Raw genomic sequence first — 12,373 nt, 5'->3', positions numbered from 1 at the left:
CAAAACTACGAAGCCATTGATAGAGTCGATGAAGAAAGAATCCCAACTAATGACGTAACGAAAGTCGAGTTCAATTCTCCTCTTTCAGATTGCGTGTAACTGAGATCTATAAAAAGAGCCTGTATTGCTAGCAGCTTATGCATTCAAACAAGAAAAAGAAGATAAGAGAGAAAAAAAATAATTAGAGTTTAAAAACATAAACGAATGCATTTTTTATTTTACAAAAAAGTAAAACAATATCGCTAAGAAGGGGGGGGGGGGGGGCTTGACCCTCCACCTTGTGGTTAACCGCCACACGCTCTAACCAAACTCAGCTCTATACCTGCTAATCGTTCATTGTATTTTGAATTTATTTATTTAAAATATATTTTTATTCGTTTAGGATTATTAATTCAGGGTCAAAAGGAGGATTGGTAAGCTTCAATGAGACACCGAGATTTGAAGTGAAAGATGATGCTGGGATGACAATTGCAAAACATGGTTCGATAAGAAGAAAAATGAGTAGAGGCAAGTTCATGGTACAAGAAGTGGAAGGAAGAACAACAACTCAGGTGGAGATGGTGGTGAATTTTCGTAATTCGGGTCCACGTAAGTAGAGACCGGGTTGAGGGGCTTGCAAAGTTGATCATTTCTAAGGCATGTCGAGGCAATTTACGACGTATTCGTGCTACATAGGATGTTCTCACCTTCAACATAATATAATAAGGCAGGAGTGTTGAAAATTGTTAGCGTCTAACATTAGCTAATTTAAAGAAAAGATCATGAGTATATTTGAGAAACACTATTTAAAAAAAGAAAGAAAAACAAAACCAAAAGAAAGTCGGAAGAGCTGATACTCAAAATGAATAAATACCCTATCGAGAAGTTTAAGAACCAAAGAGAAGTATGGTTAAAAAATGGTTTAATTGTTTGAGGTTGAGTTGGAAAAATATGACTATAAGATTCTCTAATTTCCTCGTCGACATTGACATCGGTTGCTCCTTGGGCAGTGGTTCTTAGAGCTTAATGCTATGTGTCATAGGATTATTATGTGTATGCATACTATACATCTAGTAATCTCCAAGTATATGGCAGAACAAATCCAGTCATATTATACATTGAATAATTTTAGCATCCATAGTGAAGCAACGAGTTGTATAGGTGCAAAGTGTTGGATGAAAGTCCCACGTTACCTAATTTAGGGAGTGATCATGAGTTTATTATCGAGGAATACTATCTCCATTGGTTTGAGGCCTTTTGAGGAAGTCCAAAGTAAAACCCGAGAGCTTATGCTCAAAGTGGACAATATCATACCATTGTGGAGAGTCGTGTTCATTCTAACATAGTATCAGAGTCATGCCTTAAACTTAGATATGTCAATAGAATCCTCAAATGTCGAACAAAGGACTCGAAAAGAAAAAGGAGTCGAGGTTCGATTAAGGGGAGGCGTACTTTGTTCGAGCGGAGGTGTTGGATAAAAGTCTCACATCCGCTAATTTAGGGAATGATCATGGGTTTATAATCCAGGAATACTATCTCCATTGGTTTGAGGCCTTTTGGGGAAGCCCAAAGAAAAACCACGAGAGCTTATGCTCAAAGTTGACAATATCATACCATTGTGGAGAGTTGTGTTCATCCAACACAAAGCAGGTCTCGAAGGACAAGCACCCCGACACATGGCCCAAAGCCTATGTGTGTGTCAAACCAGGTTCTTGAACAAATTCTTAGGGCGAGCTACAACCTATCTAACTTCACCTTCTTACCTTGTTCTTGCACAAATTCTTCAAGAATGGATTAAAGCTCTTGTATTATCATATGTATGAGAATTTGGCACCTACACATATGTAATCAAACCCATTGAAATCACTTTAAGAAATCATATGTTTGGATCTAAATGGGTTTCAAATTGTAAAACCCAATACAAATCAAGTTCTTTATGAAAGCAAAAAATTTCAATGGGAGGTTCCAAATGTTGTATAAATACCACGACCAAAATGATGTTGGAGTTTACTGAAATTGTTAACGGCTTACAGATATTTTTATTATTTTAGTTTTTTTTTATATATATTAATTTTGTCGATTTTGTTTATATTATGGTATATGATTCTTATACAAGTCCGACCTTAGCTCAGTTGGTAGAGCGGAGGACTGTAGTGGTTGAAGAATCCCAAAGCCATCCTTAGGTCGCTGGTTCAAATCCGGCAGGTCGGAGTTTTTAAAAGTTTAATACCTATGTACTATTGATATTAGTTTAAATTTTTAGGTATTTTGTTGAATGATTATATATTGTGAATATAGATAATTAACTATATGTTGGTAACCTTTGAATTGATTCGTTGCATATCATTTGCATGTTTACCAAGGGTTGGGTAGGTAGTAATTATTTTAGGTGATAGCATCACAACTTCCGGTGCAAAGGAGTTTTGAATTTATTGCACAACTAAAAGTTTATATGTGATAACAATTTAAACTTGTAGGTCATAATATCCATGCAAGTATTCCCAACTATTTTTTTTTTTTTTTTTTTTTTTAACAAATCAAACAACCTGAATCCAATAAAGGGTTAGGTTGTGAAAATTTTCGGGTTAGGTTGGGTTACCAATCCAACCAACCCGAACTTTTGGGTTGTTCCAAAAAATTCTCTCAACCCGACCCGACCCATGTACACCCGTAACTTGTCTGATCGGTTGGGCTTTATGCCATAAAATCTCGTAGTTAAATATTTTATTTTTAATAATAATTTTGATTACTTTATATGCAATTTAACACTATTTATAATATGATAAATCTAAGGTTATTAATGTAATTTTGAACAATATGTAGTTGACAAATGGGTGGATCATGTTCAAGAAATAATCTAATGGGTTTAGGTATATGGATAAAGTTTGGTGTTTAACTGTGAGATTCTACCTCGGTTGGAAAGGAGAGTAGAACGAAACATTCCTTATAAAGGTGTGGAAACCTCTCCTTAACAGACGCGTTTTAAAACCATGAGGCTGACGGTGATACGTAACAGGTTAAAGCGGACAATATCTGCTAGCTGTGGGTTTGGGCTATTACGAATGGTATCGGAGTCACACACCGGGCAGTGTACCAGCGAGGATGTTGGGCCTCTGAGGGGGTGGATTGTGAGATCCCACATCAGTTGGGAAGGGGAACCATACATTCCTTATAAGGGTGTGGAAACTCCTCTATGTCAGCGAGAACGCTGGGTCCCGAGGGAGGTGGAGTGTGAGATCCTACATTTGTTGGAGAGGAGAACCAAACATTCCTTATAAGGGTGTAGAAATCTCTCTGCGCCATCAAGGTGGATTGTGAGATCCCACATCGGTTGGAGATGGGAACCAAGCATTTCTTGTGGAAACCTCTCCGTAGCAATGAAGTGGATTGTGAGATCTCACATCGGTTGGAGAGGGGAACCAAACATTCCTTGTAAGGGTACGAAAACCTCTCCGTGCCAACGAGGACGCTTGCTCCAAAAGGGGGTGGATTGTGATAAAATAAGTCTACCCTTATATTATTTTTAAGAATTATCAAGATTGTAAACCACTCGTAAAATGTCACAACCAAAATTCTTTGGTATCAATTGTTGTGACGGAAGCGGAGGCAAGATCGATCGTACTCACACACCCACAAATATAAATTAAACAAAGAGACACAAAGATTTACATGGTTCGGAAGTAAGAAATTTCCCTACATCCACGGGTGATAGCTAATCCCTAACCAAAGTGTTTACAAGTGTATCTCACACTCTCACACTGCAAATTCTCTGTTACAAAGTTCTTCCCATTGCCTCGGGTCAAATACAAAATGACAATGACTCCACATCTTAAATAATGTTAGACAAACTTTTATATAAACATAGCAATACTAATTCTCATATATGAATCAAAGCATCACTAGAGATGATTCAAGTACCAATATGAGATAATGTACCAATATGGGAGATAAACCAAATGAATCCAATAGATTCATGAATCAAAGCGGGGAATGTACCAAAAGTATTAATGAACCAAGTCTTGAATAATCTCCACCTTGGTAGAAGATCTCCAAGAATATAACTTATCTGGCTGCCACCAAGTCAACCAACTACTTTTCAGGAGTAACTACCTTTGTCAACATATCCGCGACATTATTAGCAGTTCGAATTTTCAATAAACAAATGTCCCCTTCATCAACAATTCTCGAACAAAATGAAATCAGACGTCAATATGTTTGATACGAGCATGATAGACTTGGTTCTTCGACAAACAAATAGCATTCTGGCTATCACAAAACACTTCTATTTGTTCCGGAGAAATAACTAAGTCACCAAACCATGAATCTAGGTTCTTTAAAAGCTATAGTGACTGTCATATGCTCTGCTTCGGTGGTAGACAATGCAACAGTAGACAATAATTTTGAACGCCAACAAATAGGTCCACTAGCCATAGTGGACAGATAACCACTAATTGATCGTTACTTATCAATCTCCACTTGTCTCTCGGAAGCAATTGACATATCATCAACATACAAGATCAAATAGATAAACAAACCACACAATTGTCAAATTGACTATGAGTGTACTTATGCTCCCCCATGAAGTGATCAAAATTCAGATACCATTGACGAGGAGATTGTTTCAGCCTATACAAAGATTTCTTCAATCTACACTACTCGAAAACCAACTCACTGTGTCGTATATATTTCTTCTTCCAAATCTCCATGCAAGAAAACAATTTTTATATCAAGTTAAGCAAGCTGAAGATTAAATTAAGGACCAAAACCAACAAAATTTGAATGGATGGAGATATTCACAATTCTTGAAAGTATGATTTCCAAAAAACAAATTCTGAAAACAAATAAGCAAGCTTGCAATGAGAAACTTATCTTCGACAATTGATGCTGAGTTTGAGTACGCCTGGTGGCCGATGAGGTTAAGTCTTTCACAATACCACAAATGTCGAAACCTGGCTCTATTGATACTAATTGTGGTACCCTAATGCCACAACCAAAATGCTCTAATACAAATTGTTGTAGCGAAAGTGGGAGAAAGATCAATCATACTCACACACCCACAAATTGTTGTAGCTTACCATGTCTATTAGTAGTCGTGAAGATATCACAAAAGTCGAGACCACTTCCAATTTCTTGTAGTACAACTCAGTGATGTCAAGCTTGTCTCAGTTTCATTAGTGCCTTATCGGGTGTAGAAATAGTTAGGGATCTCTGAACAAGGTCTTTGTTCATAAACTCGTCACAAGTGCTATAGACCACACAGGTAAACTCGGTAGTTAGTCAACACACGAGGTTGCTCCCCCACTTCATTGTGATGTTATGGTCTTGTGGAGGGGTTGCTAGCTAAGCTTTCACAAATGATATTCAAGTCTCATGACGCCATATCGTCTTTCATGTCGGCATGTTTGTGGAGGTTGCTCCTCTTCAACTTAGGATACCAGTGCTTCACTTCCTAATCAATATAAGCCGCTAAATAAGAAGATCAAACAAGTTGGTTCACCGCAAAGCTCAGTTAGGTCGTTCAGGTGATTGTGCGACACTAGGTTAGGTGAACAACCTCCAAACCTTTATTGGGTTTGTAATACACACGAAAACTGACTTAGGAACTTCTAGACAATCCAGAAGCTTAGATAGGTGTAGGAGCATTAGGTGTAGGAGCTTCTACATGAACTTCCTAGAGTCTAGATTAGGTGTAGAAGCTTATGCATGAATTTCCTAGAGTCCAAATTAAAGCTCATGGTAACTTACTAGGTCATGGATGTTTAAAAGCCTACGGTAGGCTACTTACCAACTATTTTTATGCTCACCAGATATTACTTTTTTTTTCTCAAGTGATCAGCTGATTGGTTGACGTGGGAAGCATTCGGGAGTTATGCGACCACAGAGGAAGGTCATTCTAGAGAGTCAGTTCTTTTGGTATTTTGGCTATAGTTTGTTTGGTATCTCCTACCTTGGTCCCCGATTTTATATTAATACTCAAACAATCCTTCCAAAATAATAAATATATTTGATTTTATCTTTTAATGTTGTGTTATTTTTAAATTTTCAAAATTGTTTGATCGTACCTTTCTTAACACATTCTTGTGATTCAAAAGTCTAGATCATTAGACCAAAACGTTATGAGCAATTTTCATGAAGAAAGCTCGGTAAAAAATGACTCCAAGTCATCGAATCTAGTGGTGGAATATTGTTTTCTTTAACTTTCTTTCCAAAACCCTAACCTCTTCTTTTCTCTTTCTTTTTTCTTCTTTGTTTTCTTTATCCTCTCTTTTTTAACGGGCTTCATCATTCCCATGGTTCCATCATAAGACCATGACCAAGACAATTTGCTTGTTATGCACCAGCTTCACATCTCTAACTAGTATCTTCATCGACTTCTCCCATATGAAGAATCCTCTCTAAAGAAAAGTGACTCATGTTCGATAACATATGAAGAGTCTGGGGTATACTTCTACGGTATAAACATATGGAACACGTTATGCACGGTGACAAGTGTAAGTGGTAGTGCTAATTTGTATGCCACTAGTCCTATATTCTCTAGGATCTCAAAGAGACCTACAAATCTTGTCTTCAACTTGCCCTTCTCCCAAATTTCAACACCCCTATCATAGGTGCAACTTTGAAAAAGACATGATCACCAGTAACAAACTCAAGTTCCTTCCTACGAGTGTCTTCGTAGTGCTTTTGCCCGCTTTGTGCCTTCAGTATTCTTTATCTGATTTTTTGCACTACTGCATTAATAATCTAAACCAACTCCGACCCTAGAAGTTGTTGCTCACCTACCTCTTCCTAGAAGATAGAAGTTTGACACCTACACTCGTATAGAGTCTCTAAGGGGGCAATCTACATAGTCACATGTAGCTATTATTATAAGCAAACTCCATTAAGTACAAGTGTTCATCCCAACAACTAGCAAAGTCTATAACACAATGTCCTCAACATGTCCTCTAGAATCAAGTTCGACCTCTCAGTTTATCCATGCATATGTGGATGAAAAGTCGTACTTAACCTCAGTTACATACCCAACATCTTATGTAGACTCTTCTAGAAGTGCGAGGTGAACCTTGTTACCTGATCTCACGTGATGAAAATTGCAATACTGTGATGATGGGCTATCTCTTTAACATACAACTGAGTGTACCTGTCCACTTGGTATGTGATTTTTCTAGGAATGAAGTGAGTTGTCTTGGTCCACATATCTATGAATGACCCAAATGATTGTGTAATTCTGCTTGGTGTTTGGCAAATCCAAGATAAAGTCAATAATCACGTCTTCCCACTTCCATAGATCAGCATTAGCAGTTGCCACAACCCCGAAGGTCGCTATCTCAGTTTATTTACCTATTGAAAGGTCAGACATTGACCTACGCACTCAATTATTCTTCATTCCGTGCCACTAGTAAGTAGTTTTTAAGCCCTCATACATCTTCATACTTTTGGGGTAGAACGTATAAGACATATAGTGGGCTTTAGTGATAATATCCTTCCAAATTTCCTCATCCCATGGTATGCATAGGCGGGCTTGCCACAACAAGTTGTCATTTTACGAGACGTAAACCCCTTTGGCCTATCAGTCTCTTACTATTCCTAGATCTTTTTGAGGTACCACCTAGGCTTGACTATGGCCAAACGTATCTTAAGCTACTAAAACCCAACGAAAGAGAAAGATACGTGAATAATAATGTAGGTGTATGTGTCTATATATTGCATAAGTGGAGAAGTAATATATGATCATAGTTCAGTGAGATGATGCATATAATACTTGCATGCATAACTTGACTTCAATTCTTTATGAGTCGAAGATATATACTCATAGTATTTTGATCATATTGATAGTACATTTTATATCATGATATTTCATAAGGCATAACTGTGGTCATAAAGTCATATTAGCCATACTCAACATACATGGAAGTATATACATCACATCAACCTACATTAACATAAAAGTTCAATAACATGTACATAAATATCACGTATTGTTATTCATACAACAGACCCAACCATGCTCAAGGCAATCCAATAGTAAATTTACTTACGATTTTAGGCTTAAGTAGGTGCTCCAAAGCTCTCCTTATCTAATCATTCAAAGGTTTAGCTTTGATGTGATCCAATTTCACTTTCTTCCACGATGTTACTTAACCTAAGTCAAACCTAAACAATGAGAAATAATCTTAATTGGCTAAAATAGTAGTTCACTGACATTTTCGAACTTTAAATAGGTTCAAAATGCTTATGATCTAAAATAGGTAAATCGAGCCACAATTAGCCATGTCGAGCAAAGGAGAGTCGGTTGGAGCCACCACGTCAAGCGCAAGGGGAAATGGCTATTGGAAGTTGTACACAAATTATAGCCTAGAGCTGCATGCTTATTGCATATGATAGAGGCAGCTAGGAGCATATAGAGGGATGGGTTGCAGCCATTTAGTTCTGAGCACGCATCTGCGATTTGTTGGGCTTGCTTCGTGGATTAAGGTTCGGTTGAGCGCACTCAGATTGGACCGTCTAAAGAATTCGTGGACATGGGGCGAGGCTGTTACGTTGAGCATCTGTCTGCATTATGGGTTAATTGAGAGTTGGATGTCACACTGATGCTTGACAAGGGTGTTGCCTCATGTCCATTCTAAACCCTTTTACCTTACTTCAATGTAAGTTAGTTATTTATTATTTTATCATTTTAATTTATGTGTATGTCTACACTTCTCAAAGTTGATTGTTATCAAAATACTATAGGGAGATACCAAGGTTGTCAATCCTTCCTGCCCATAATATATGCTATGAATGTTGTTATTGTTCCTTATTGCTTGCAAGCTTATAACGTTACTTTCTCAAATTGATTTTAAGATGTTTTATTTAACTTTCTCTGACCTCGCTTTTTTAAATTTTGTTTTTTAAGAGTGGGGTTATAGACTTGATGGTTGGTTGAGATTGAAGAACTGACGTTCTATTTACGAGAAGTCTTTGGCGATCTTTGACTTTTGGAATCTTGTATGAGTGAGAATGTCACAAAAGTTGATAAGATTGATAGTTAGCTAGCTACCTAGATGAGATACCCATCCAAGAATTGATGCCCACGATTGAGACCGTGGGTCAAATAAAGTCATATGAACCGGTGGCATGAGCGTGAGGGTAGCTCGACGGACTCTATTGCCCACATGGAGGAATACACCATAGAGCCTCCTCTGAGGTCCCCTTCACCCTTTGCTCGACACTTAAACCACTTTGACTACACTTTCAAATGGCTCACAACTTCTTTATTCAACACTTGGGATTCTATTGACATTGTCCACTTTTATCATAAACTCTCATGACTTTGCTTTTTGTTTCCGTAGCAAGTCTCACACCAATGAAGATGGTGTTTCTTACCTCTAAACCCATGATCATCCCTTTAATTAGCCAATGTGGGACTACTCCTCCCAATAATCCTTAACATCCTCGTTCTGCTTTATATGTAAGAGGGACCTATCGAGTGTCTGAATGCTCACAAAGAGCGACTCTTTATGCCTTCCACATTAAATTTGGTGAATTCATTAGCTGAATATGAGATGATTTTAGTTGAAACATCGCCAATTGAAAGCATTGAGAACCCTTACATGGAAGCCCCCTTACTTCAAAACATAGTGGGAGAGATGGAAGAGTCAGTGGAACAAGGTCTTATGTACGAGACATGAATTAACCATGTATCAGTTAAGAGAACTATGACCATCATACACAATTTCGTGACAGAGACTGAAGCAATATACTATAACATCAAGATATTCAAAAGATAAAAGGCATCAATTTAGCAACTCTACCTATAATACAAATACTACCCAATTGAAAAAAAAAAAAATATATACATATGCAAGATAGTGAAAAATGTTAGTACATGTTAGAAAAAGAAATATATTTTTTCATCTCATAAATTTACGTGTACTTCATATTAGAACGTTCTCACAAAAAAATTTGTCTCACTTCACGAAAAATTAAATAACTCTCTATATTTAATTTCTTAAATAAATATCAAAACCCATTTATAAAAAAAACTTACAAAAAAAAAAAAAAAAACAAAAAAGAAGAAGAATAAGAATGATTTTTTTTTTTTTTTTTTTTTTTTGGTATCACTAACACGTTAATATAAACATGAGATCTCAACCACCTTAATTAAAACAGGAGCCACATGTAAAAATTCATATCAAAATCTCGAGGAGAGTTTTGAAGTTATTGTCTGGAGCCCTACTCGACCCTCTTCGAGCTTGTCTTTGACACTCGTGTCGTCTCTCTCTCGAACTTAGTCTTTGACACTCGTGTCGTCTCTCTCTCGAACTTAGCGTATGCCTTAGCTTCAATGCACATTCTTGGTGCATTGGATGATGCACTGTCCTCCTCTCGTATCATGACACTTCTCAATCTTGGAACTCATGTGGTCAGATAGGTGTCACTTGAGGGTCACCCCTTGAGGGTCACCCCTTGTCTGTCTTGTGTGGAGGTCACAATCTACTTCATGTCAGTGATGTTGTGACATGCTCCTTCCGGCAATAAACGAGGGTTTTCTTCCTTTCGTTGGGCTTGAAAAGCCTATGATTAGAGGGAGGCTCGTTGGGACAGGAAACATTCGGCCTTCCACTAGCCTTTTCTTTCTTTTTTTCTTTTTTTAATGAAATTGGGTCGGTTCATGACCTAGTTTTTGTGCCTATAAACTTGAAACGAACCCAAAGGAACTCGAATCCAAAAAGATAAAAACAAACCAACCTAACCAAAAAAGTTATGAATAATGAACATTTGAGAAAAAAAGAAAATGAAATCTAGGACGCTTTTGAAAAATTTGGGCAACTCTCCCTCCACACTCATTTTGATTCAAACTAGTTTCTATACCTTCATCGTGGGCTGAGGAGGCCTATAACTCATTAACATGAAATTATGTGCCGCTATTGACTCACGAACTAGAACCTGGGACCTTTAAAATTGGAGAGCACTAAGAGACCTTTAAAATTGGAGAGCACTAAGAGACCTTTAAAATTGGAGAGCACTAAGAGACCTTTAAAATTGGAGAGCACTAAGAGACCTTTAAAATTGGAGAGCACTAAGAGACCTTTAAAATTGGAGAGCACTAAGAGACCTTTAAAATTGGAGAGCACTTAGAGTTATAGAGTGACCCTAGATTAGTCAGATTATTAAAATGTAAAGGAGTCGATGTCCAAATTTATAGGATTCAAAACAGACATATTATTGATTCATGGCATTCCAAGTACAGAAGTTTGTAGGATAAAATGAAGAAAGGCTGAAGAAAAATGAATTAGGCACGCCCAAGAAGAAGATTGGCTATAACCAAGATGATACTACAAATATCTTCCACAGTCTTCCCGTTGCTAGACAGCGCCGATGGGTCCTTCGGCGGCTGCGTGAAGCTGTCCAGACAGTCGCCGGCCTCCGTCATAGCTGCAGACGCCTTAATGTTGACGCCATTGTAGTCACCTTTCCCCAAGTCGTTCTTCCCATCCTCGATGTCGCCGGCGGCATCGTCGTACTGTTCAGCACAGGTGGCATATCGCTCTTTAAGCTTGGGATCAGCTGCCTTGGACGCCAGGGACTGGGCGAGGGCACGGGTTTGAGCAACCTTGTCGTGGGCGAGGTTGAGGGTGAAAGTGGCCAGCCCTTTTAGGTCTGTAGTGCCAGCAGATTTCAACACGTTAAAGCAAAAAGAAGGGTTTCTAGTTTTCTTGCAGATGGTGGAAACGATGTCGTCTTGGGAAGCCGCTTGCATGGGCACCATCCCATTGAAGAACAGTACTAAGAGGACAATCCTAAAGACCGCAAGAAAACTAGAAGATGCCATTTTTTATTTTGATTTTTCTGTCTGTTTTGCTCCATTAATCCGTAGGGAGGGTTCACATATTTATACACTCACAAATATTCCTTTGAATAGCTTTCACGTTAGAATTTTAAGTAAAACGCTATTAAAAGAAAAACGAACAAAAATAGACCGAATAGGTTAAGCTTTTTTCTCTCTAAACCCAATCACAAACTTGGCTTAGTTATCATGCACTTTTTTAGACAATACACCGTCTTGCTCCATGTGCCACTCTCGTGTTAACCTTGACTGACTACACATGAGAGTCATAACTTTACTCTCTTCTTGGTAAGATTATAACCGTTCTCCTCTACTTAAACTAATAATATTTATTATACAAAAAAAAATCAAGGTTATTAATGTAATCTTGAACCATAGTTTTCATGTATGTGAGAGGATAATATTGAATAAACAACCTGAAGAATATATATAGTACATGAATAGTGCTAATACGTCGACAAATATTTGTTTTGCCAATATTTTTTGTTGTCCTCACGAAAAGTAGTCCTTGCAATCGTTGTGTGTTTTGACGTAAGGAATGTGAGTCAATAAACTCGACATGGTTAA

At 37.7% G+C, this 12,373-nt stretch overlaps 1 non-coding gene and 1 pseudogene across 1 annotated transcript; one reads left to right on the top strand and one right to left on the bottom strand.

Annotated features, from left to right (window-relative positions):
* Nucleotides 1-2,096: 2,096 nt before the first annotated feature.
* Nucleotides 2,097-2,190, top strand: TRNAY-GUA (transfer RNA tyrosine (anticodon GUA)). The gene is made up of 2 exons: nucleotides 2,097-2,133; nucleotides 2,155-2,190. It is a non-coding gene; the product is annotated as a tRNA-Tyr (tRNA).
* Nucleotides 2,191-11,157: 8,967 nt separating this feature from the next.
* LOC147793687 (pectinesterase inhibitor pseudogene) lies at nucleotides 11,158-11,819 on the bottom strand (annotated as a pseudogene).
* Nucleotides 11,820-12,373: the final 554 nt, after the last annotated feature.

Source organism: Cucurbita pepo, chromosome 2, assembly GCF_057944985.1.
Source record: "Cucurbita pepo subsp. pepo isolate OVF chromosome 2, ASM5794498v1, whole genome shotgun sequence".
Lineage (NCBI taxonomy): Eukaryota > Viridiplantae > Streptophyta > Magnoliopsida > Cucurbitales > Cucurbitaceae > Cucurbita > Cucurbita pepo.
The sequence above is the reverse complement of the archived record's forward strand: the minus strand, read 5'-3'. Positions and strand labels throughout refer to the sequence as shown.